This window comes from Nilaparvata lugens, chromosome 3 (assembly GCF_014356525.2).
Source record: "Nilaparvata lugens isolate BPH chromosome 3, ASM1435652v1, whole genome shotgun sequence".
NCBI lineage: Eukaryota > Metazoa > Arthropoda > Insecta > Hemiptera > Delphacidae > Nilaparvata > Nilaparvata lugens.
This window is the reverse complement of record NC_052506.1, coordinates 2,149,740-2,172,143: the sequence shown is the minus strand read 5'-3', so window position 1 is coordinate 2,172,143 and position 22,404 is coordinate 2,149,740. Positions and strand designations below refer to the sequence as shown.

Below are 22,404 nucleotides of genomic sequence, written 5' to 3'. Positions count from 1 at the left end.
AGCATCATCACGTCTCAAATCAAGTCAAATCAAAATTTATTGCCAAATTCATATAAATAGTTCACAAATACATGGAAATCAAAATTCAGTTTCATACATTAGAAATTTACTAACAAAATCACAAAAGCTAAATTATAATAAGCTAATAATAGTTTTGAAACTAAATAATAATCTAATATATAATATTGGCATTGCCAGCAAAACAAAGTTTGTGCGCTAGCAACGAGCATTCAATAGTCTAAGCACTCCAATTTAAGACAAATAGAAAAAAAAGTAACTGTGTATGAAACAAAAATTTAGCAAATACTTCAACAAAAAATTAGAATTCACTTTCAAAAAAAAAAAACACGATAGTGGAGTAGTTCATAGCATAAACATAAACGAATATAATTCATTTAACAAATCCATTTTGATCATCAAAAATTTGAAATACAGTACAGGATAACATTATATAAAATGAATTCAGCCTAAGAGACAACTTTCAGTTAGTAAAGGAGGGAATAATAAGATGAAACTTGAAAATAAAGAATTAATAAATGCCTAGAATTAAAAATATATTTTGACTATAACATTTTCGGTCTTGATCCAGTTTTCAATTTTCGTTATAAGTGCTTTTGAGGGTTTCATTCTTATAAAATGTACAGGGATAGTATTTATTAGTTTATTTACTGTGTAGTTGAATTGTCTTCTGCATATAGTTAAGTCAGTTCGAGGAACAATATATCTCTTTGCAGATTTGAAAATATAATTAGTTTGATGCATTGTATATGATTGCTGACATATTTAATGAGAATTCTAATATATAGCTGTCAGACTGTCATAACTCCAAATTCCAGAAAAAGTTGGTGACTAGAGTATCGTCTGTGCACTCCCATGGCTGCCTTGAGAATACCCTTTTGAATAAAATTCATTTTTTTATGAATGCACCACCCCACACCCTAATTCCATACTCGAAAACTGACTGAGCATATGACTTGACTGTCTGAACTACTAAACTTATTGATTTGGAATAAATTTTGTATAAAGATTCTTGAAAAACTGAGGATAGTTTAAGGCCTATTTTTAGTTCTTCAAGTTCCCAGTATGTCAAGTTTTCAGTTTGTCAAGTTCAAAATTTGTCAGGTTCTAAGTACTCCAAATTTTCAGTCCTTCAAGTTTTCAACGTTCTTTAAGTCCTTCAGTCCTTCATGTTTTCAGTCCTTCAAGTTTTTTGTAATACTTTGCTTGACTAGTCATTAACAGCTGTGCTTTCAGTGAATTGGTTTGTGTTTTATTTCTGGTTCAAAATTTCCTTAATAACTCAATATCTTCAAGTTCTGAGAGTTTATTGAATGTAATCATTCTATTATATTCGTTTTTTGATCAAATCAAATTAAAAATTTTTATTTTATTTATTTCTGGACTGAAAAGTGGACTCAAATCAACTCAAGTGGATAGCATAACCTATAATTTTTATTCATTCATAACTCTACCTTCATTGTATTATCATTCATCCCATCATCATCATCACCTAGGCTTAAAATACTTCTAGAAAGTCGCCTTTGTAAAATAATAAATAATAAATAATAAATAATAAATAATAAATAATAAATAATAAATAAAAATAATAAATAATAAATAATAATAATAAATAATAAATAATAAATAATAAATAATAAATAATAAATAATAAATAATAAACAATAAATAATAAATAATAAATAATAAATAATAATAATATAATAATAATAATAAATAATAAAATAATAAATAATAAATAATAAATAATAAATAATAAATAATAAATAATAAATAATAAATAATAAATAATAAATAATAAATAATAAATAATAAATAATAAATAATAAATAATAAATATAAATAATAAATAATAAATAATAAATAATAATAATAAATAATAAATAATAAATAATAAATATAAATAATAATAATAAATAATAAATAATAAAATAAATAATAAATAATAAATAATAAAATAAATAATAAATAATAAATAATAAATATAAATAATAAATATAAATAATAATAATAATAAATAAATTGATAAAACTGTGTGTTCAACGGTTTTATTTTCTATCTTTATCTTCTACTCATATGTTGTGTCTATCTATCTATGATACCATAGCCACCTCTAATTACCTCTGTATTAGAGGTGGCTATGATAATACTATAAAGGAAAGAATTATTGGCTTATCCTATATATATGTAGGCCAATTGGATAGGAAATACCCAATAATAGATACATCATGACATCTGAACCACACAACTGATTAACTTGAATTTTTTCATAAAGTTTTTTAATTTCCCAAGGATGGTTATTTATTTATTTATTTATTTTTACGTGGATACAATAGCAAATCATATAAATATGATTGGGAAGGAACAACAGGCTTGGCCCAAAACTATTCCATTCCCAAATTTTGATTACATATCCAAAAGATAGGTTATGTTTGTTCTGTAAGAAGTTCAAGGTCAACTTTCGTCCAAAAATAAATATGAGATGCAAATTTTAAATTTAGAAAAATTAAAACACCAAATTATAGTTAATATTACACTTAATTATCACTGCACATTGCATTAATTAAGTTATTTTATGAATTTTGAAGCCAAAAATACACACAAATTCTCACTAAGAACAGCTGAACATTTATTGTTCTATAACTAGAACAGTTATAGGCCTATGTTCGCAATTTTTGAGTATTAAAATCTGGAATTATTTTTTTCGACAGTTTTATAATATAATGTGAAACATTACCTGGTTATTGCCATATCCAAAGTGAGCCGCTGTGTTATACAGTCATCATAGGCCTGCTGTAATTCACTGGAAAATTCAAGACAGAAAATGAATATACCAACTATACAGCAAGGAAGGCTTGAGAGATATTGGAATTTGAACTGAACTGTATCAATATTCTACTACTGATAAGACAAGAAATGATTATCAAAGAAAATAGCCAGTTTATTACCATCCAAATCATAATATTTGTAATATTTCTAAAGAAGATAATAGAAACAAATAAAAGGAGAAGCCTTCTATTATCATCCTCTTTGATAGAATGAGAGAGATAATATTTTTGAAATGTACCTATTAACTCAGGGCTACTTAACTCATTTTATAAAATAGAATAATTATAGTACCCTTTTTTAGAAACTAATAAATAATATAGATGAAGAATATAAATTATAACAACTAGTTTCAGTGAGCCACGCCATCTTCAGGTTTTGAAAATAAATTTTAAATGAACGTTTTACTAATAGTTTCATTATTCCAAATATCATCTTGAAGTAAATTATTTTAGTCAAAATATTCTACTCGAAGATGACATTTGAAATAGGTAACAAAACTTTTAATTAGTAAAACTTTTATTTCAAAAATTATCTTTTAAACCCTGAAGGTGCGGATTACTGAAACTAGTTGTCATAATATTTTTAATTTATTTATTTTATTGATTTCAAAACAAGGATACTATAATTATATTTTATGAAGAAGATACCGTAATCTATCTTTCAATTCATCTCTTTTCTGTAGAGGGCTACCCGTAATATAAATAGAAATGAAATAAAAAATCTCAGAAGGTACCCCTTTTTTGAAATAATTTAATCACAAACAACATGTTTCAAGTGATAATAATATCACTTGAAAATGGCATCAATGTTGAAACCTGTTGTGATGAAATAATTTAAAAAGTGTACTGAGATTTAAGATTTTTCTTTCTATTTATATCTTTCAATTATTGCAAGAGCTATGTATTTTGTATTTTCATTCAGTGCTGAATTGAAAATTAATGATCGTGTTATTTTATATAAAATTCACACATTTCAATGTGAATTTTACTATACAGGGTGTTTCAGAAGTAGTGTCGAGAATTTTAGGGTATTGTACCTGGATGCTAGGAGACTACAAATGTCATATTTGAAGTGTCCAAAACTCAGCGGTTATCCTTATAACTGCCATTTTGTTTTTTTCACTTAAAAATTTTCATCTCAAGAACGAAATGTTCTTGGCATGAATATTTATGCTATAAAGACTCAACTATAAAAAATAAAAAAAAAATTTTTCGTTGAAATTTTTCAAAATGGCGGCCATTTTAAATTTTTTGATGGCGAATATCTCGAAAACCGTCCATTTTACAGAAAATTTACAAGAGACAAAAAAGTTAGCAAATTTTTTCACGATTCCAATGATACCTAATTTATTAAGATTGGTCGAAGAATAACAGGGAAATTAATTTTTTTCGTACTGCATGCATGACCACTTTTCACCATTTAAAGATCAATATTAATTTTTTAATTCCAGATGTATTTAAGATGAAGCTTTGAAACTCGGTATGGCTCCATATGGGCAAACAGATGATTTTACAATGGTTTTCAGATGATAATGTTTGTCTTGTAAAAGTATTGTTGTTTCATTAAAAGTAAAGAACCAGATGTAGTGCTTCCTATTTCTTAGTCTCACGTTTCCTAGGTCTTATTTCTATCTTAAATTTCCAGTTTCAATATTTTCTTACGTTGCTTCTACACAAATATTTAATTATTGTAATGGAATTTAGTTCGCTGGAGTACACCAATATTCACTTCATGTATGGAGCAGCTCTTGGCAATGCGACCGAAGCAAGAAGAATGTATGCAGCTGCATTTCCAAACCGCCGTCTCCCTTCCGACAAGGTGTTCACAAGAACTCACAATCGGCTGAGAGAAGTTGGTTCATTTGAACGGAACAGGGTAATTGCTGGTAGGCCTCGAGCAGTTCGAAATGTTGCTTTTGAAGAGGAAGTATTGCAGAAATTCGATTTCAATCCTAGAACGAGTACGAGAGCAGTTGCAAAGCAAATCAATTCAAGTGCTTCTTCTGTGTGGCGTGTACTAAACAAGGAAAGACTTCACCCCTTCCGCTTTCAAAAAGTTCACTCATTGGTTGAACGCGACTATGAGCCAAGAGTAAACTGTGCCCGTTGGTTTCTTCAGCAAGACATTATCCAACCAAATTTTCTAGAAAATGTGTTATTTACCGATGAGTCCAGCTTTACAAGAGAAGGAATCTTCAACTCTCGCAACAGTCACGTCTGGGCCTTAGACAATCCTCATGAGGTCAAGTGCGTGGTTATCAGCATAGATTTTCGCTGAATGTTTGGACGGGTATCTTAGGTAATCGCGTGATTGGACCATACATTCTTCCTAATCGTCTGAATTCTCCCACGTACATTACTTTTTTAAGAGACATACTACCAGAACTTTTGGAAGATGTGCCTCTTGCAAACAGATATAATATTTGGTTTCAACATGATGGTGCCCCTGCTCATTTCGGAAATGTTGTTACAGACTTTCTGAACATGACCTATCGTCAGCGGTGGATTGGGCGGGGTGGACCAGTACCGTGGCCCGCACGTTCACCTGACCTCAACCCTTTAGATTTTTTTTCTGGGGCCATATGAAAGACCTTGTTTACAGCACGCCAGTAGAAAACGAAGAAGACCTTGTGGCAAGAGTGGTTGCTGCAGCAGGTGCCATTCAAGATGATGAAAATACTTTTATAGCAGTTCGACGGTCCATGATTGAAAGGTGCAGACTGTGTAATCAAGTTGAAGGACGGCATTTTGAGCAATTGCTGCATTAGTATCAGTGAACCGATTTGAGTGAAATTAATATTTTTCAATGTAAAATAAAATTTGGAGGAAAGTTATTCTTGTATATTTCTGTAATAAGAACGGTTTTCATGAAATTATAAAAAAAATTAATATTGATCTTTAAATGGTGAAAAGTGGTCTCTGTGAATAATTTCTCTGTTATTCTTCGACCAATCTTAATAAATTAGGTATCATTGGAATCGTGAAAAAATTTGCTAACTTTTTTGTCTCTTGTAAATTTTCTGTAAAATGGACGGTTTTCGAGATATTCGCCATCAAAAATTTAAAATGGCCGCCATTTTGAAAAATTTCAACGAAAAAATTTTTTTTTATTTTTTATAGTTGAGTCTTTATAGCATAAATATTCATGCCAAATTTCAGATCAATACAACATTTCGTTCTTGAGATAAAAATTTTTAAGTGAAAAAAACAAAATGGCAGCTATAAGGTTAACCGCTGAGTTTTGGACACTTCAAATATGACATTTGTAGTCTCCTAGCATCCAGGTACAATACCCTAAAATTCTCGACACTACTTCTGAAACACCCTGTATAGTGACTATAGTGAGGTCCACGTTATAATGACAGTATTTGATCAACTTTGGTTCTGCTATCCTTGTCTATCATTCAACAAAGCCGGTGTTACTATCCTTTTCTAGGTCCACAACGGTGCCAATTATGTTTTTGACGGTGTAGAAATATGATTAATTAATGCAGAGAATCGGCATCGCTATTCTTCTATCTTTTTCCACTGTCATTATAACGTGGACCTCACTATAGGTCCACGTTATATGCTGATCAACATTGGTGTTGCTATCTATATATATCATTCAATGGAGCAAATACGCTATCATTCTCTAGTCCCGCAACGTTGCCAGATTGTTTTTCAACAATGCAGAAGTATCTTAAATAAACAATATATTTTATTATCTCAATCATGTAGATTTACTGTTTAATTATGGTAAAATAAATTTTATCAGATTTTCAGCACGTATGTGGGAGTGAAATTTCTAAATAGTTTGTTATAATCTATATATATAAAAGCGAAATGGCACTCACTCACTCACTCACTCACTCACTCGCATAACTAAAAATCTACCGGACCAAAAACGTTCAAATTTAGTAGGTATGTTCTGTTGGCCCTTTAGAGGCGCACTAAGAAATCTTTTGGCAATATTTTAACTCTAAGGGTTGTTTTTAAGGGTTTAAAGTTCGTCTTTTAGCATGTATATTCTTCTTCTCCCAATCTCTTAATTATAATTGAAATTTCCATATCATATGTTACTACAGAACTATAATCTAGATAGAGTACCTCTTCGAAACAGTTGTTAACTGGCAACTAAATTAATAATTTTGTCAGGTTGGCATTAAGTTGAGTTACTTTGTTAGGTTGGCACCAAGTTGAAGATTTAAATGCATTTATCGCGGGGAAAATTGATTGGGCACTGCTACTTCAATCCTGGGAATATTATATTACTAGCCGTCAGGCTCGCTTCGCTCGCCATATCCGTTTAGCCAGACGTTTAGTCTGGACCCCCGACTGGATTGTTATAACATATGATAAAAATGCTCAAATGAAAAAGGCAGGCGAGCGAAGCGAGCCTGCTGATCTCATTCTTGGACGATCCAGTCGGGGGTCCAGGGGCGGAGCCCCCTGGCTAGACGGATATGGCGAGCGAAGCGAGCTTGACGGCTAGTCATGTTATAAAATTATAAGCATGATTCTATGGTGTAAGAGCTGAAATGACAGCTACCTGAAAATGATTTTAGACTTTGTGATAGTATATATTATCATAGACTACTACTGGCGGTACATAGAACCAATATACAAAAAGTATACAAAATTATACAAAAGTATAATAAAATATGAACATCATAAGATGTACAACATTATATAAATTATGTTTGCCTATAACTATAAAATGGTCATGGATACCAAGGACTACTTCAATTAATAGGAATATAGAAGGATTAACTCGTTTTTACTTTCCTTGCCCTATTACCATAGGTAAGGAAAGTATTGCTTTCCGAAAAATATTAAGGTACCCCAATTCCTAAATTTCTATACGTTTCAAGGTCCCCTGAGTCCAAAAGAGTGGTTTTTGGGTATTGGTCTGTATGTGTGTGTATGTGTGTGTGTGGGTGTGTGTGTGTGTGTGTGTGTATGAGTGTATGTGCGTCTGTGTACACGATATCTCATCTCACAATTAGCGGAGTGAATTGAAATTTGGAACGTAAGGTCCTTACAATATAAGGATCCGACACAAACAATTTCGATCAAATGCGATTGAAGATGGCGGCTAAAATGGCAAAAATGTTGTCAAAAACACGATTTTCTCAAAAACGGCTCCAACGATTTTGATTAAAGTTATACCTGAAATAGTCATCGATAAGCTCTATCAACTGCCACAAGTTTCATATCTGTAAGAATTTCAGGAGCCCGCCCCATCTATGCAAAGTTTGATGTTAGATTCTCGATTATCAGGCTTCAGATACAATTTAAACAGAAAATTCCTAGTGGAATAGATTGAGCATGAGAATCTCTACAATTAACCTAATGTTTTGTAACATTTCCACCTAAAATTAAAAATAAGCTCGAAATTCGAGAAAATGTGATTATCCAATTGCAAACTGTTAGCAACTGTTGATTCTATTAAATGATTCACTATGAAGAGATAGCAGACCTCGTGTGTCTCCAGCGTTATTGCCCTGTCACCAGCTAGCTCAGATCTTTGAATAGCAGACTTGAAATGCGCGGGAACACTAGCGTCAGGTGATCAATTTTCATAACTGCAAGGAAAGTTGTGTGAGTGCGCCACACCAGATTTTTAGAGATGAACTTTCACTATCTCCATTCTATTTTGAATTTCACCTGAGGATAGGATGAATCTCCCGAAATGCATAGTGTTTTGAATAAAGGTTTAGGCCTTATGGTTCTCCAATTTGAAAAGTTTGTTGTTTTTTAGGAAGGATTGGGAGGTGATTTCTGAAAGAGGATAATTTTATCCCATTTTATTACTTCAAGAATGAATACTATTTTTTGGAAATAAAATAAAATCAAAAGTAATGGAAACTAAAAGCAGTTTGAGATTTATGACAGAAGTGATATTTATTATTTACTATTTTACAAAGGCGACTTTCTAGAAGTATTTTAAGCCTAGGTGATGATGATGATGGGATGAATGATAATACAATGAAGGTAGAGTTATGAATGAATAAAAATTATAGGTTATGCTATCCACTTGAATTGATTTGAGTCCACTTTTCAGTCCAGAAATGGATAAACTAGAAATTTTGAATTTGATTTGATTAAAAACCGAATATAATAGAATGATTACATTCAATAAACTCTTAGAACTTGGAAAATATTGAGTTGAGAAAACATTTCTTAGTGCGCCTCTAAAGGGCCAACTGAACATACCTACCAAATTTGAACGTTTTTGGTGCGGCAGATTTTTAGTTCTGCGAGTGAGTGAGTGAGTGAGTAAGTGAGTGAGTGAGTCAGTCAGTCAGTGAGTGAGTGAGTGCCATTTCGCTTTTATATATAGCAGGTAACCCGTGCTCCGCAAGGGTTTGATTAAAGACTCTTGACAAACTGGAAACTTAAAGAATTTGGAATACCTAGTCCTATAACCATTCTCGGTAAATTAGAAATGTGTAGTATGCAAAATTCCAAGTTAATCAGTCCAGTAGTTCAGTTGAGATGGATTTTTTATGATTGATACAATAAGTAAATCATCAAAATGATAGGGAGAGAAAAAAATAAGGTATCCTTGTGCTATTCCTCTCCCAAATTTGGATAAGGTTACACACATAGTCCGAAATAGGTTGGCTTGTAGTCCTATAAGTTCACAAAATTCTCAGTCTTTAATTATTTCTACAACATAGATTTTCAAATGTTGATGCTTCAAAACCAAACATAAAAGGAATATTTCACGTTAGATGAAGCGACATTCGTGAATTTCCTATCCTTTTTTACTTGTCTAAGCCAATTTTTTCCTTTATATTTTATGATGGATGAATTGTCTATTAAATGTGCTTGTATCTTTCAATTACATACCTAACACAATCTGCAGAAAATAACATTAAATATGATACATAACATAATATTATATTACTTGCATTACAGATCATAAGTTACATCTGGTAACACCTAATATTATTGCTGACGCTGTATTCCATTGTAATGCTCGATCATAGTACTTTTAGTCAGTCTACTGCCAAACTTCACCGAGAGCACTTCTCTCTTTTTCAATGTATATTTTATAATTATGTGTTTGAAAATAAAGTTTTCTTTTTAAAAAGGTGTTTGGTTACCCCAGAACTATAACTATAGAATAAAATAATTTCTGTATGCTACTCACCGAAATATATTGAATTCAAATCAAAAGACTTCCAAAGCATTGATCCAATTCGAACAGCGGTTGCAGTTGGTAGGTACTATCCTCACCCAACAATACACTAGTTGATACTAGAAGGCTAGTTCAATGAGACCTTATCAAATGATTGAACAGTCTGACTAACTAATTAGAAAGTAGCTATCAACTGCATTATACATCCTTTCCAGCAGATCGGAAATTCCTTCAAGGCATTGTGCATCTAAAATTAGACCTCATATTGCACGTTCCTATAAATAACAAATTCATGCTATGCTTGTTGTATGATATAACAGTTATCTCCTATAGATTTTATTTATCATACTGAATGCACAATGTCTTAACGGAATTTCCAATCTACTGGAAAGAAATAAGTGATAGATACTTCCTAATTAGTGAGTCAGACTGTTCAATCATTTGATAACTTTTCTAATACCATGTTTATAGAATATTTATTCCATATTCATTTATGGATACATGGAAACAAAAAGGAGGTCTCCCAAAAATTACTTCAATAACACAATAATTCATTATAAATATTTAAGAGGTACAATGAAGAAGTAAGAATATTAAAATAAAATTGAAATGCTATTGAAAATCAAAAAATAGGTCTATTATAAAAAAGAGAAAATATGTATGATTACTTATTATTTATTTCATGTATGTTATTGAAAATCAAAATATTATATAAATGAGAAAATATGTATGATTATTATTTTTATATGTATGTATTTTATTATTAAGGGAGGGCTTGACTCAGTGCTCGCGCTGATAAGCTATCGCTTAGATGAGTTAAGTAACATGCGCCTGCAACTCTCGTTGGAAGGGTGACCGCTTTAACCAATTCTTCTGAATATGATTCATGTGTTGTAAAATCGCTTCTCGGCGGTTCGGAGCCCACCTGAAACTGTAAATCCACTCATATTATCTCATAATCATCAGTCTCATACCCACGCACAAGCCTAAAGCTCATGTGGGCATCACCCTCAACAAAATTAAATAAAAATATCAAAATCAAATCAAAAATTCTTTATTGTTTCTTCAATACAATAAATGTACGAAAAAAATTCAGCAAAAATATAAGAAACCAATCAACTGCAAGGAAAATCGTGTGCGTAGGTGAGAGTTGCTAAAACAATAAATTATTCAATATGAGTAATTATAAGAACTTACAGAAGATGAAATAAATAATCATATAATATAATAATAGAAGAAGATGATGAATAAGTTATTAGAATACCTTATTCCACCCTCTAGATTTCCTAATAATTGCGAAGTATTGCTACAACGCGGACTAGCTACAGTCGGATATTGGTCGGGGTCAGTAGCCGTACTGACAGGTGGAGACACCGGACCTACACTTCTCCCTCTATCCTGATTCTTTACCCTCTGCTTCTTTCGCGAGATTTTTAATTTCAGGGGAAGAGTGTTTGCCCGTGCCGTTGCTGGCCGATTCGGCCCTCGGCCTTTGGAATACAGGGTGGGTGTTAAAGGAGATTAAGATAACCCTATACAAGGAGACGGATCTGACTATCAGATCCCTACCAATAATTCTATTTATAAAGGTAGTACGCAATCTGAACCAACTGCGAATTGACGGCGAGCAAGCTGTACCTGCAAGCCCGGGATGTGGTTTTTCTATGGGGTTTAAGGTGAGAGCTATAGGGTAAAGGTATGACGGAACTATGGAGTTATTAGTAGTATTTAAGCTATAGTTAAATATGTAGTGTAAGCTATAGAGAATAGGGTGCAGGTTATGAGGTATACGGTATAGGGTATAGGGAACAGAGAATCAATAATAAGATTATTATTCTCTATAGCAAATAAATATCTGCTCAATAATCCGCAATCTGAGAATTGCACTCTAGCTCTCAGCAGGCTGGACCTGCTAGCTAAACATAGTATATCTATTTCAATTTTATGATAATTAAAGTTTGGAGGATGAGGTTTCGGGTGTCAGATTTCTGAATCGCGAGCCTGCAGCTGCGAAATGGTTCTCAGCAATTCTGAAACTGCTAAACAGGATTTCCGCGCTAATCTGGTGTCTGCGCGCCGGTTATAAGGGCCAATCTATGACTGCCCTTAAGGGTATGGGATCACTCTCAATCGTCCGAAACGCTTTTAAATTAATATTCAGTATGTATGAGAATGAGAGGAGAGGGAAGGGTTTACAAGGATTCTCCTAAGCTTCTCGCTGGTCTGAGGACCGCGACTGGGTCGATCTCTAATCTGTGACTGAGATCCTGCTCTACACGAGGTTTCCTACACCTCTCGCTGGTCTGAGGACCGCGACGGGAACGATCTCTAGTCTGGAACTGAGATCTCGTCTAAACAGGGTAGAAAAAGTTAAGAGGAAGAAAGAGAGAGGATGCCGCAGTCTGGGAACTTCGGCAAGGGAGTCCTCAAGCTGTACCTGAGAGCTAGAAGGATTTTAGAATAAGGAAAGTGGAGAGAAGTAAGAAGAGGATGCTGCAGTCTAGAAACTCGGTGGTGAGGAAGTCCTCAAGCTGTACCTGAGAGCTAGAAGGATTCTAGAATAGGGAAAGTGAAGAGAAAGTAAGAGAAAGGACGTCGTAGTCTGGGGACCTCGACAAGGACGTTCTCAAGCTGCACCTGGGAGCAGGAAGCGTTCGCAGTCAGGGAACTTCGACAAGGACGTTCTCAAGCTGTACCTGAGAGCAGGAAGCGTTGCAGTCTGTGACTTCAACAAGGACGTTCTCAAGCTGAACCTGAGTTCTCTAGGAAAAGGATTGGGCTTTAAAATAATACCATAAATAATAATAATCTCTCTACAAGGATATAAATTAATCGAGAAAACTTTTCTCGAAAAGAGCATGGATTTTCCCACAAGATAAAAAATAATTGAGAGAAACTATTCTTAAAAAGGACAGGGATTTCCCTACAAGAATAAAAATTCAATGGAGAAAAATTACTCTTGAGCTCACGTACCTTGAAGATTTTTCATCAGCTGTTCGCCTTTGTGGCCTAACTTTGTTTTATAGCGAAAGGTTAGCGCTAAATATGCAAGTATAGACACCGCTTGTGTTTGGTCGTCTGCTCTGTTCTCTATCATGAATATCATATCATATCCCATTATATTAAACGAGCAATTTCTGTATATCTGTTTATATTTTTATATCTGGTTATTTATGTTCAACGGATCTCGAAAACGGCTCTAACGATTTTCGCAAAATTTGGAACAATGGTAGGTTTATGATATAAAAATTCGATTGCACTAGGTCTCGTCCTTGTGAAAACTCGCTGAATGACATTGAAAGGATGATTCATCCTTTTCTGAAACAGCTGAGACTTTCGTCGTCTGTGGATAGTAAAAAGTGAGCGAGTGATCCTGTGGAAAATCAAAATATCGCATTCCCGAAATGCATAAGCTGACCTGTAGCCAGCTGTGAAATATAAACACGATCATTTTTGAGAATTGTGTTCTGTTTATCAATAAATAAAAATAAAGAGCGAAGCTCGGTGCCCCGATATTGTTCTCTATGAATTGAGTTTTAGGTTAGTTGAGTTCTGAATTTTGAAATAGCGTGAAAAAATGTCATCTCTATAATAATCTTCAGCATAATCTTATAATCTCAATAGACTTCTTATAATCGTCTACACTCTCATCTTCTCAAATGCCTATTCCCTATTCTGTGATAGCTATCTTTATATCGGATTGGTATCTTTTGTATTTATTATTTTGTTGAATAATGGTGATATACAGGTGATTCATAATTATGGTAAAATAATTTAATACGTGATAGTAGAGGTTAAAATAAGAAAAAAAGTTCTTATAAACATATATCCATGAACGCTTCATTAGCGAGCTATACAGGGTGAAAGATTTCGCCCAGAATTCAGTTCCTCTGGTGAAATACACCGATGCTGAATTGTTTGGGGACTAGTTTTTGAAAAACTTATGCTGGATTCATATGGAAGAATATCTGAAAACCTGAATAAAACTAGTCTGGAAGCTGTAGTGTGAGTAGTTTTTGAGAAAAAAGTTAAAATATGCAAAAAAATTCAAGTAGAAAAACACAGACTTCTACGTTTGATGCCCAATAACTTTCTTTAATGACCAGTAAACAAATAATTTTTCGCAATAAAAATTGTAGAGAATTTAATTCTGAAAAGAATTATGTAAGCTGTGTAAACTAAATTTGAATAAAAGTTGGATAAAATGTATTCTTATGTAGTACATTACACCACAAAAATTTGCTGTTTTATGAGGAGAGAACTACGTAGCCTGTGACGTCACGTCACAGGAGGTCACGTCACGTCAACACGTGACGTCTACTGTTCACAGGCTACACCTGTGAGTGATCAACCTTCTGTCTACTTACATTGCATTCCAATTACATGCTCACTATAGCCGATAAAATCAGCTGTTCCTGTATTACAGGACTTGTAAGTTTTTATGAAACAGGGGCCTAATTGAACTATTTTATTAGTTTTCACAACTTGATGTGAGCAACGTTTCGTTTGCTCCTATGTATTGGTCCCGAATTTAGGATAACCTAACCAGTAGGGGATTGGCTGTCGGGGACACTCGTTGGCTACGTAGTTCTCTCCTCATAAAACAGCAAATTTTTGTGGTGTAATGTACTACATAAGAATACATTTTATCCAACTTTTATTCAAATTTAGTTTACACAGCTTACATAATTCTTTTCAGAATTAAATTCTCTACAATTTTTATTGCGAAAAATTATTTGTTTACTGGTCATTAAAGAAAGTTATTGGGCATCAAACGTAGAAGTCTGTGTTTTTCTACTTGAATTTTTTTGCATATTTTAACTTTTTTCTCAAAAACTACTCACACTACAGCTTCCAGACTAGTTTTATTCAGGTTTTCAGATATTCTTCCATATGAATCCAGCATAAGTTTTTCAAAAACTAGTCCCCAAACAATTCAGCATCGGTGTATTTCACCAGAGGAACTGAATTCTGGGCGAAATCTTTCACCCTGTATAGCTCGCTAATGAAGCGTTCATGGATATATGTTTATAAGAACTTTTTTTCTTATTTTAACCTCTACTATCACGTATTAAATTATTTTACCATAATTATGAATCACCCTGTATATCACCATTATTCCAACAAAATAATAAATACAAAAGATACCAATCCGATATAAAGATAGCTATCACAGAATAGGAAATAGGCATTTGAGAAGATGAGAGTGTAGACGATTATAAGAAGTCTATTGAGATTATAGATTATGCTGAAGATTATTATAGAGATGACATTTTTTCACGCTATTTCAAAATTCAGAACTCAACTAACCTAAAACTCAATTCATAGAGAACAATATCGGGGCACCGAGCTTCGCTCTTTATTTTTATTTATTGATAAACAGAACACAATTCTCAAAAATGATCGTGTTTATATTTCACAGCTGGCTACAGGTCAGCTTATGCATTTCGGGAATGCGATATTTTGATTTTCCACAGGATCACTCGCTCACTTTTTACTATCCACAGACGACGAAAGTCTCAGCTGTTTCAGAAAAGGATGAATCATCCTTTCAATGTCATTCAGCGAGTTTTCACAAGGACGAGACCTAGTGCAATCGAATTTTTATATCATAAACCTACCATTGTTCCAAATTTTGCGAAAATCGTTAGAGCCGTTTTCGAGATCCGTTGAACATAAATAACCAGATATAAAAATATAAACAGATATACAGAAATTGCTCGTTTAATATAATGGGATATGATATGATATTCATGATAGAGAACAGAGCAGACGACCAAACACAAGCGGTGTCTATACTTGCATATTTAGCGCTAACCTTTCGCTATAAAACAAAGTTAGGCCACAAAGGCGAATCAGCTGATGAAAAATCTTCAAGGTACGTGAGCTCAAGAGTAATTTTTCTCCATTGAATTTTTATTCTTGTAGGGAAATCCCTGTCCTTTTTAAGAATAGTTTCTCTCAATTATTTTTTATTCTTGTGGGAAAATCCATGCTCTTTTCGAGAAAAGTTTTCTCGATTAATTTATATCCTTGTAGAGAGATTATTATTATTTATGGTATTATTTTAAAGCCCAATCCTTTTCCTAGAGAACTCAGGTTCAGCTTGAGAACGTCCTTGTTGAAGTCACAGACTGCAACGCTTCCTGCTCTCAGGTACAGCTTGAGAACGTCCTTGTCGAAGTTCCCTGACTGCGACGCTTCCTGCTCCCAGGTGCAGCTTGAGAACGTCCTTGTCGAGGTCCCCAGACTACGACGTCCTTTCTCTTACTTTCTCTTCACTTTCCCTATTCTAGAATCCTTCTAGCTCTCAGGTACAGCTTGAGGACTTCCTCACCGAAGTTTCTAGACTGCAGCATCCTTTCTCTTACTTTCTCTCCACTTTCCTTATTCTAAAATCCTTCTAGCTCTCAGGTACAGCTTGAGGACTCCCTTGCCGAAGTTCCCAGACTGCGGCATCCTCTCTCTTTAAAAATATATACGCATATATACTCCATACGCATGTAAAAAAATATTAAAGTGTTCTGAAAATTTTTGAAAAAAATAATTTTTTCCTCCACCTACTGTCTAAAGTGCTTACTTTACTCCCTGGAATGTAATAAATACTAAAGAGTCACCTTTTCGCTCTCGGGATGAAAAAACAGGAAAACTCCCTAGAGCATAAAATTAACTCCATTATAACATGGGAAGCATCTCTATTTTAAAAACGTACATTTGAATATCTACGTAGAAAACGTTCAAAGACCTTAAAGATGCATAGACTCACATGCAGCGCTAGTGTCGTACTTGGAATTGAAATCGGCCATTGAGGGAGCAACCTATAAGATTATTACATACCAATGCCTTTGTAATCTATAATATTACAAATATATAGATATAATATATCGTGCTAAAATACCCCAATGGCGGACTTCAATTTCAAGTAAGAGCTATCATTGGGAAGGCATAGGCATTGTGAGTCTATATCTCTTTAAGGTCTTTGATTTGAAATAGGTTAGAAGGTCTAAGCTCAGATGAGGAAGCATATAGAGTAGTCATTAACCAACTAAATTCAATACCTCAACCAGACATTTGATCATATATGAAATTTATGTTTGTATGCTAAAATTATTACAAACTTCATCACTGTACTAAAAAAAATTAATTTTTCTATTCCATGTTATTCAAAATACCAGCCAACGAATATTCCCATTAACTAATCAAATTTGAAACAGGAACTTCATCATAGCTGTAGTTGTGGCGGCCATTGTTGTTAAAACTTTTGCCGACAGATAGCGCACAGCAACAGTATACATACAGTATGGAAACTTGGCTAGTACCCTGGCGCAAATATCTGCCATCTTGTTAGGAAGTTCCGCATTGCAATAGTATTGATGGGAGGTTCGGATCCCTTTACTGATCCGGATCAATTAATCTCGTTCACTGCCGCGAGCCAATCAGAAGACCAGGATTGGAAGTTCCTAAGGTCACGTGACGTGTCTAGTATTTGTACCATGTAAAAAGCATTGGTTAGATAGGCGTTTGATTGACAGTTTCCATTCTGTACCTATTCTGTGGCGGAGAACTGTGATTACAAGCCAGCCGTCTCTGTCTACTCTTTAGATTATGTTGTAACACATTCTTTGGTCACATACGTTTTTAAAAATTATTTTATTTGCAGTTTCTATAAAAATGTAGGTGAAGGAAAAATGTTGTGTATAACACGAGTGAAAAATGTTTTTCTCCCTCAGGAAAATTGTTGCCCTCGGCTTTGCCTCGGGCTTCAAACTTTTCCCTCAGGGAGAAAAAACAGTACTTTTCACTCTAGATATACAAATAACTATTAATACTACAGACAACCATTGGATCTGTGCTAACAGTTTCATAGTTTAACACTTAACTTACCTCTGTAGTTGAGTTTGGGAGAGGGGGATATCATTGTACAAATCATATTTATTTAGGCTATTCATTGAAATTGAAAAATATATACAAACGAATAAAAACTAACATAATAGAATAAAGCCATAAAGTGATAAAAATAATACTTCAATAAGTTTTGTTCAATATATCAATACTGTAATTCGAAAACATCTACGTTATAACAAATAGAAACAGATGAGTGATGTCACAATTATTTTGTCAAAATTTCGAACTATTTTCTTCAATAAAAATACTAAAAAATATGTAAACAAATTAATCAAAACAAATAAAAAGAATAAAACAATGATGTAATGAATATTGAGCTGTGTTTACACTAAAGTTATTAACAAAATGTTTATTTTCCGTCTTCATAGATTCTATTAGATTAAACGGAGTTTGACAAACACATATGCACATCATGTGTATGATAAGTTATGTTCAATCTAATAGAATCTATAAGGACGGAAAAATAAACATTTTGTTAATAATTTTGTGTAAACACAGCTTAACACTTTAACAATAAGTTTGTCACTTGAACAATAAGACACAGTTATTTTGTCAATATTTTGAACACAGCTATTCTATTAAGAGAAATAATAGCTTGTTGTATTAGGCTACATACAGAAATGCACTTTGAAAGTCACATTATGTTTCGTCTACATCAGAATAATTATCTAATATTACAATTGATATTTAATTACAACTAATGTGGTAATATTTATCTAATAAACAGCCTTTTCTCAAATAGTCTTTCCTGTGTATAATTTGTTCAGTCTTCAAAGAGATATCACAGTTATTACTGCTGAATCACTGTTATATTCCTGTGGAAAATCATGAAAGTAGTTTGGCCCTTCTACAGAATCAATTCAATTTGCTAGCATCAATTTATTTCAAAACAAATAGAGTAGAAATGTTGTATGAATATAGAATTACTATTAATATAGAATCAGTGGTAATTATTTACAAGGTTGAAATTTTCTCACTTGAAGCCACCTTCAAGTAGGTACTCTAATATCAAAATAGCCTATAATAACTAACCTAGAATACATTTTTTCAATTTTAGCTTTTTATTCTTTATAAATATTATATAGGCCTATATTATTGTTTTGAATGTATCCTAAAACAAGAATACAATAAATAAACTATAATAATCTAATCTAGCCTACTTTTTTTATTATTTTTGGGGTTTTTATAATAATAGTAAACTAATACCTATAATAACTAACCTAATTTTTTTGTTTTTTATAATTTTATTAATTTTTTGGGGTTTTCTATAACTATTACATAATATATTACCCAGATAAACTAACCTAATTTTTTGTGTTTTATAATTTTATTATTTTTTAGGGTTTTCTATAACTATTACATAATATATACCTATATAAACTAACCTAATTTTTTTGTCTTTTATAATTTTATTATTTTTTGGGTTTTCTATAACTATTATAAGTATATAACCCACATAACTAACCTAATTTTTTGTGTTTTATAATTTTATTAATTTTTTGGGGTTTTCTGTACTTGTTAATATAATATAACCTAGATAAACTAACCTAATTTTTTGTGTTTTATAATTTTATGTATTTTCTGATGGTTTTATAATAATATATGGAAGTAATGCCTATAATGAATAGCCCAAACCTACTCTATTTTTTTTAATTTTTACTTTTCTGGTTCTTATAATATAGGCCTATATAATATACTTTTGAATGTATCCTTAACAACAACATATTTCATAATAATACAAGAGTAATGCTTATAACTAAAATATATATATATTTTTTTCAATTTTAACAGGAGATATGACGATGTGTGAAGCGTTGTCTGAAGGCTGATGAGGCTGGAGAACTGGAGGATGATGAGGAAGGGAATGCAGACACAGGGGAAAGAGGCAAGCTGAGGCTGAAGAGGCATTTCGAAGGAGACAAAGGCTGTAGTGCTAAAGATGCAAGTAAGTACTGGAGCGATGAGTTGGAGTACTCACACATTCAGGCACAGTCTTTATTATGAGTGATTCATTCAATCATTTCATCAATATGAAAATTGGATTTTTATGAGAACCTTTTTTTTTAATTTTGTAGATACAGTGGAAAATTATGATTTATAATTAATTTGGAAAATACTAATGTCAAAAATATATCTAGGGTGAAGTGGGGTTTGATTATAAAATGTAAAACGGGATGATTTAATTATGATGATGATGATGATTATAATAATTGAAAGATAAAAACATCTGTAGCTAAGAAACATTGAACTCTGATAATAATAGTTATCTTACAAGAATAAGTGAAAATCTATGTTGTTCCTTTGAACCTATAAAGTGTCTTAAGACAGTCCATGTTCTACTGTACAAAGATGGATGGAAAATATTTCATTGATTGATAATGCTTGATTGACAGTCGTGGAGAGCAGCACACCTTCTTCACTTCAATTATTTTCAAAATTATTACCCTGCCACATAAAATTACATTGCAATTCTGCTTTTGTCAACAAATTTCTATTAAAGCTCTCCTATTTTTCAAGTCTGTAGATCAACAAAACTTGTGTCTTGGCTCAATGTATCGATGGATCAATAAAACATTATTTTTTTATAAAAAAAGATGGTTCTGAATAAAAAATGCAGCATTGAGAATGTGAGATAAATAGAAACAGGAAGTGAGTTTATCCGATAATTGACCATTTTCCAAGATTTATTCTATTATATTTCAATTATTGCAATTATTTGGTCGTTAATTTTAGTTTTATATTCATATTCATAGGTGGAAAAGGAGTCTTAAAGCAGCTGATGAAAGAATGTTTTATTTTATGATTTTAAAATTCTAAAGATTTGTTTTTTTTTCTATCTTAGTATCTATATATAAGTGTAAGTCCTATTATCATACATAGCTTAATCAGGACTTATAATGTGAATTTATCAGATTAGGATTTTTTATTCTATCAACCAGTTTTATTTTTGTACTTTTCGGATTGTTTTAAAGTAGCTACACACACATCGATTTTATGCATACGATTCTTTGCCGTCCTTATAAATCCTATTAGATTGAACGGAACTTGATAAACATCATCTTCTAATCTAATAGAATTTATAAGAATGGCAAACCCAAAACTTTGTACGTCCAAAAATCGATGTGCACAAGGACTTGAAAGAATTGGTTATAGGGGATGTCATTGGCTGGTATAGAAGACAAAAGATTTTTGAAAAATATGTATCTAAACTTCTTAAATGAAGCAAAGAGACAATAAATGTATTGAGCCTGTATAGAGCGGTGGATAAATTAATGTAAATTACTTTCAGACCTGTACTATTTATTGAAGAGGAATAATTAGGAAATTACAGAAATAATGTACCTAGTTGAATTACGATCATTGAGCAACCTGGAAGGGAATACAAAAAATACAAATCATTCTTTATGAAAAGGAAGAATCAGGGAGCTAGCAGTCCTAGAGTTATCTGAATTTGTAAGTGAATTCTCAAGTTATTCATTGTATGTTGGTTGGAACAAACTGTTCATTGTCGACTTTGGTCAACAGCTAAGAGAATTGACCTTGACCATAGTAAAAACCTCTGAACCACTCAGAAAACCACAACAAAACCCTCCTAACAACCGCCACAGCTTGAGCCAACAACTGACCAACATATTCAGATTTTTGTCAACAACTTACAATAGGTGATCCCTTGTTGGGGGGGGGGGGGGTAGTAATAAACAAACGGTGACATTTCAATTATTTAAAAAAAATCTTGGGTTGGGGGATTGGTATACTGTATTTGAGGTATTCAGGGGGGGGGGGATATAAATGTGGGGTATTCAGAGCAGGTGGTATTGTACTAAATTTGAGGTATTTAGAGGGTCTTTGGGCATGGTGTGGGGGGTGGACAAATTTAATCATTTTTCATTTTCAAATACTTACCTTCAAAAACAAATACAAATACCTTAACTGGCCCACACATGTGGCCTCTGACTCAAGGCGGCCTCGGGCGCCTCAAGGCCGCCTTCAGGCCTCAGACTCACAACATGTGTGGAGCCGATACTTACGTCACATTCAACTATATCTCGTCACACTATACCTCTACCACAACTCGTAGACAAAAACCCAATCACCCAAAAACCACAGAGAATTCAATTCTCCATCTTCATAATCATCATGATAATACAGCAACGACCAAACTGTAGAAATTCCTCCCAGAGAATAACTTACAAGTCAAGAATGAACCAGTCTGTTCCAACCAACATACAGATTTTACTGTACCCTAAAAAATCCAGTTTTATCTGTGTAAAGCAATGGATTTATAGAAAATGACTGTACCAGAAATTCATCTGAACCCTCCTCCATTCTTCAAAAAGAATTCCCTGCCCTGGCCATCAAAAGACTGATGTTTTGAAAAAAACAGACTTATCAGTCACTCAAATAAACTTAGCTGAAATAAGTAAACCTGCCCCAGGAATGCTCAATGGTCGAACAAAAAATACACAGCCCACAGTAACAAATACAACAAACCAGGGAAAGAAAACATTATAATTCATGTGAAGT

The 22,404-nt window shown here is 32.8% G+C and overlaps 1 protein-coding gene and 1 long non-coding RNA gene across 4 annotated transcripts in view; one reads left to right on the top strand and one right to left on the bottom strand.

Moving 5' to 3' along the window:
* The window catches only part of LOC111058109, a 49,147-nt gene that overhangs the window by 16,650 nt on the left and 10,093 nt on the right, over positions 1-22,404 (bottom strand). The window contains exons 1-2 of one of the 3 annotated variants that reach the window (XM_039422601.1): positions 9,988-10,127; positions 2,756-2,821 (exon numbers count right to left, since the gene is read on the bottom strand). The exons of the other annotated variants lie outside the window; for them this stretch is intronic. The gene's annotated coding sequence lies outside the window, so the exon portion shown is untranslated. Of the gene's footprint in view, positions 1-2,755; positions 2,822-9,987; positions 10,128-22,404 lie in introns of those variants that run through there. 3 annotated transcript variants of the gene reach the window in all.
* LOC120350163 lies at positions 18,706-20,079 on the top strand. Its single transcript, XR_005570664.1, has 2 exons — positions 18,706-18,873; positions 19,672-20,079. It is a non-coding gene; the product is annotated as an uncharacterized LOC120350163 (long non-coding RNA).